We start from the raw sequence: 5,476 nt of genomic DNA, 5'->3' as shown, positions 1-5,476 counted from the left end.
GCCCGCACCTCCCGCCGCTGCCAAGTCCCGCCCCCTATTCCCCCCAGGCCCGTCCTCGGATCGCCAGCCTCCCCCTCTTTGAGCGTCCAGGTGACAGCCGGTAACGGACAACTCCAGGAGCGGCGCCTGGAAGGGAAACGAAGACCCAAAGCAGCATCTGTGGGGTTGCGGGGCGGCCTCTTCTTCCGGGCTGAGTGTGTCTGGGTCCCCCTTTCCCTGCCGGGGGCGGCGCGTCTCCGCGCCCGCTCGTGCCGCGGCCTCCTGAGTCCCCTCCCACCCGCGCCGGCCCTGATCTGCTTCCCAGGGCGCGTGCCCTGAGCTCAGCCGTCGCGATCCCAGCAGCGGTTGCTGCTAGGCGGGCACGGCGCGGACTACCTCCGGCTTTACACGGACGGGCGAGACGGCCTTATTAGCCTCATTTTACTGATGAGCAACTGAGGCTTAGAAAGGCCAAGTGGCAGCCAGGATTTGAACCCAGGTTTGGCTCCAAATCCTATTGCCTTCCGCTCGAGTCGCAGCAGCCTTACACCACCTCAACCTCCACTGTAGGGAACTTTACAAGTTCCTAGCGCCTCTTACCCGATTTTCACAACAGTCCTATGAACAAGATAGCGCCAGCATATGCACAGCACACGGTATATGATTGCTCCCACTTTATAAATGAGAAACTGAGTCTCAGACGCAACCAAAGGTGGAGTCCACGCTCTCAGGAGGCTTACCAGAGCCCCTGTGCCTTCTCTCTTCTTCCCTTAATTGCTCTTCCTTTTCTTCCCTCTTCACCTTATTCCAGCCCCTTTTGGCTCCGGGGATCCCCTTGGGAACCCTTCCCAGAAGCTGCGGTGGCTTTGTCTGCGTAGGCCCCAACTAGGCCTGAGTCCACCCCCACCTCTTCTCCCTCAGTGTGTCTGCAGCGCCCTCTGCAGGTGGCCAGGGACTGGTGCAGGCCTGTCGCGGCACTTGCCGACCGCACTGGGCGGTGTGGCTGCCGAGAAGTGGCCCTGAATTCCCAGGCTAGTCCTTGAAGGGCTCCATTTGACTCTAGCCCTCAGTTCAGTAACCTAGGGAGATCCCTCAAACATGCATACAGAACCCTCTCTTCTGAGGTGGCTGACTTCTGGCATCATATGACCGGAACTCCAAGAGAAATGCACCAGATAAGATGCACAAAGCTTCTCAGCTGGAAGAGACATTTCAGATCACTGGTTCATCCCCATTTTTTGCAGAGGAAGGAACTGAGACTCCAAGAGCAGAAATGCTTTGCTCTCAGGTCACACAGCAAGAAACAAGCAGAGCAGTGACTAGAAGGCAGGTCTCCTGCTCCCAGCCAGTGCTAAGTCCATCATTCCAGCCTAGCCCACCCACCCTAACCGCCTCACTCCTGACCGCAGGTGGAGCGGCTGAGTAGCTAGTCCTCAGGCTTTCTCTTGCGGTTCAGCCACACCAGAGGTGTGACTTAGGGGTAACCCAGATGGACTGAAGCTCTATTGGGTCTGTGGGAGTGGGATGGGGGAGGTGGGGAGGAGAGACATGGCAGAAGGGAAGAATAGAGGAAGGAGAAAATGTAAGAGTCTAAGGATGGGATAGCTCAGAAGAAAGGTCTTGCGGTCTACTTCCAAAAAATTGGCCACTGAAAACCCTGTGGAACACAGTTCTACTCTGACACGTGGGGTCGCCATGACTTGGAATCAACTCAAAAGCAACTTGTACCGGTACTGGTAAAGAGTGAACGGAGAGGGTGAGGTAGGAGGGTGAGGAGAATGAAAGGGACCGGCCTTAGATTTGCTTTTCTTTCCCCACCTGCCAGGTCTCCCTTGAGTAGGATGAACAGACAATTTGACATCCAAACTAGGACACTTTGGAAAGTGAAGGGGTGCTAACTGGGACAATAGGCATAAACCAACCACCAAGACAGCAGGTGTAAGCTGAGCTGGGCCATATGGTCACCCTATCCCTGAGAGACACCTCTGAGCCTATTATGAATTGAATTGTGTCCCCCCCCCCAAAATATGTGTTATAAATCCTAACCTCTATGCCTATAGTTATAATGCCATTTGGGAATGGATTGTCTTTGTTATGTTAATGAGGCAGGATTAGTGTAGGGTATGTCTTAAGTCAATCTCTTACAAGATATAAAAGGAGCAGATTGAGAAAACAGAGATGGGGGAAGACAGATGCAAAGCCACATGAAGATGTCCAAGGAACCAGGAAATGGAAGTCAAAGAGACAAGTATCTTCCTCCGGAGCCAAGAGAGAGAAAAAGCTTTCCCCTAGAGCTGGCACCCTGTATTCAGACTTCTAGCCCACTAAACTGTGAGAAAATAAATTTCTGTTTGTTAAAGCCATCAACTTGTGGTATTTCTGTTATAGCAGCATTAGATAACTAAGACAGAACCCTAATTGTAGACGCCACCTTGACAGTGGCTTCTGTTACTCAGCATTATACCAGCTGGCCTCACCTCTAGACTTCCATTAACACTGTGCTCCCTCTTCTAAACCAAGGCATTCACAGGCACTTCGACTTCAACAACTACACTTGAATTAGGTCCTCTCATATTTTCTATCCCAGCTAAGGTCATGACATTTCACCCTGTTCCTCAATCTGAAAATCTCCCTGTTGTGTAGAGAAAAACTTGAACGCTGTTTCAGGTTAAATCAGAGGTTTATTAGGGGTTTAAGACAATTGAAATTGGGGAACCACATAGTCCCTTGAAAATAGAACCAGGTAGTCTCAGTGCAGTTTCGTTATACAAATATTTTGATGGAATAAAAAGGAACCAAACCATAGAGAGGGCAATTACAGGAAAATCAATGAATATTGTAATTATCACATTCTGATTGGTTACTGATTATTAACAGCATAGTTAGTGATTACAGATAGTTTCACAGGATGCTTAGATCATGATCACAAGATGCTTACATGTATTTTCTTTGTCTATCTTGCAAAAGCATATCTTGTTGGCAACAGCATCCAGACAGCACTCTTTCTGAATACATTTATTTTGAGGGGTGCAGATAGTCACTTGGTTAAGACCCCTGGGGGCATATGGTTTCACATCCTGGTTTTGACCACTGAGGAAAAACATGTTTTTCTCAAAAAACACAGCTGTTAGTCTAGATATCCAGATTAAAATTTGATATCATGGTCAGCACATTATGCCTCTGTCTCACTGACTGCACTGAAAGTTGTCTTTTCCTGAGATGCTTCCCTCATTTTGATCAAAGATCTCACAGAGCATCTTTTGATCACTGATGAAACAAGTAGTCACTCTCACATGGACATGTTTGCTATTATTGTTTATTCTAGTGGCTGCTTGAATTATCAAGCATTTAAGACATCGGATGCCACACTGTAATTGTGTGTTTTCATTTTACCTTGACATGGTGAAGTTCTCCTCTTCAGGCCAGGCTGGCCTCATGTCGTTTACAGAGGAGTAACTCATCTTCTGCAAGGTTTTCCTTAGCTTCACCATGCTTTAGAGGGAGATACTCTGGTGGGCCTCAAAAGAGGGAGGGAAAGAGGTGACAGTGTCAGGTACAATGGATCAGAGGCACAAAGGGCTGACTTATTTTTTCAGTCCCTCAAGTGGAGTTTCATCAAGATCATTGCTGACCTGGATGGTTTCTATATACATAATCTTTTTCATGGGCATCATGTTCGTTCCCATGGTCAAAACACAAGTAGTTGATTTTATGTAACATTTAACAGTGTCTACTATGATGACAAAGACCATTAAAATCATAATTCTAGCGAACAAAATTGTCCCTAAAAGTGATGTTTATAAAAAGAGGTCTGGGTTCACAAAGGAAAAACCAAAATGTCAAAACAGGGGATTTATGCTAAAATTGCAATTTGAAAATGGTGAAAAGGAAGGTTTGATAACAGAAAGGAAACCCTAAGAATTTTAACAGCTCATATCTGAAATATCTAATTCATCTAGAAATTTTAAGCAATAGGTATAATTGTCATAGTGGAACATAAGACAAATAAGGTAGTTGATCTGTTCAGTTAACAATAAGCAAGTGCACTAGGCAGCATTAACTTCTATCATTTACATGGGAAAAACATTATATCAAAACATGGAATAACTTGAAGTTTATGGAGTAAAGTAATTAAAAACAATATAGAGAATAAAACAAACAGAAAAGCAAAGAAATTAATATAAGTAAACTTCATCTATGAGTTTAATTTAAATATTTTTTTAGTTTACTTAGTCCCATGTAGCTAATTTTGGTCCCATGTTATTCTTGATTAGCTGCAGTCTGTGAATCTGTCAGCTTCTACGTAAGAGTTCTGGAAATCGTGATTTAGTCTGGTCACGGTCCTTTTCATGAGTCAAATATAGTTCATCTTTTTGGTGAGATAATTTGGTGAAAGTTTTCAGCAAATTAGTAAAGTAAAACTTATCTGTGGATGACAAAACTTAATATGGCCATGGTTAACTTATAATAGTAATAGCTCTTAAAAGTGAAGACTTGATGAGAATTACAAAAGTAATTTAAAGCCAAAAGTCATTTAAAAAATATCTCTAAACATAATGACTAGCCTTATTTTCAAAAGAGCTTCAGATATAACATATAATATCTTGAGACATAATACTATATAGTCAGGATATACCAAGAATATACTAATATTCCCAAGTCTGTAAATATCTGAAGACATTGAAGATATTGGTGAAGAATATTGAAAATACCACGGACTGCCAAAAGAACGAACAGATCTGTCCTGGAAGAAGTACAACCAGAATGCTCCTTGGAAGCAAGGATGGCGAGACTACATCTTACATACTTTGGACATGTTGTCAGGAGAGATCAGTCCCTGGAGAAGGACATCATGCTTGGTAAAGTACAGGGTCAGTGAAAAAGAGGAAGACCTTCAATGAGATGGATTGACACACTGGCTGCAACGATGGGCTCAAGCATAATGATTGTGAGGATGGTGCAGGACTGGGCAGTGTTTCGTTCTGTTGTTCATAGGGTTGCTATGAGTCAGAACCAACTCGACAGCACCTAACAACAACAACAAATATCTAAACAGTAGTAAAAAAAAATTTTTATGGGTAAATATTATGAATTCCCTAGTCAAATCATTGGCTTTGATGATGCTGGATTAAAAAATAAACAAATAAAGTTGTAACTAAGTTAGCAATTGAAATAATAAAACTATGACATAATATTATGTGTTGGCAATCCAGTTTCAGGCGTATATTACTAACATATGAATTCTAACTTAAAGAAAATTTAGTATTTTTCTTGATTTGACAACATGTTTCATATAATTCATAACATTTTAAATAAACCCTTTGGGCTTTTTATGAAGTTTTAAAGTTGTCATAAGCTTATCACAGATTATTGAAAGGCAATACTTAAGTTATTTAAAGCAAAGATTTTAAAGGTATTTAAAAGATTTTAGTCCTCTTAAAACTATGATACTTTATTTCAACCTAGGGAGTTTAATTTAATGAGGTTAAACACTTGT

The sequence above is a fragment of the Trichechus manatus genome, unplaced genomic scaffold, assembly GCF_000243295.1.
Source record: "Trichechus manatus latirostris isolate Lorelei unplaced genomic scaffold, TriManLat1.0 scaffold00052, whole genome shotgun sequence".
NCBI classification, from domain to species: domain Eukaryota; kingdom Metazoa; phylum Chordata; class Mammalia; order Sirenia; family Trichechidae; genus Trichechus; species Trichechus manatus.
Note: the sequence above shows the minus strand (reverse complement) of the source record.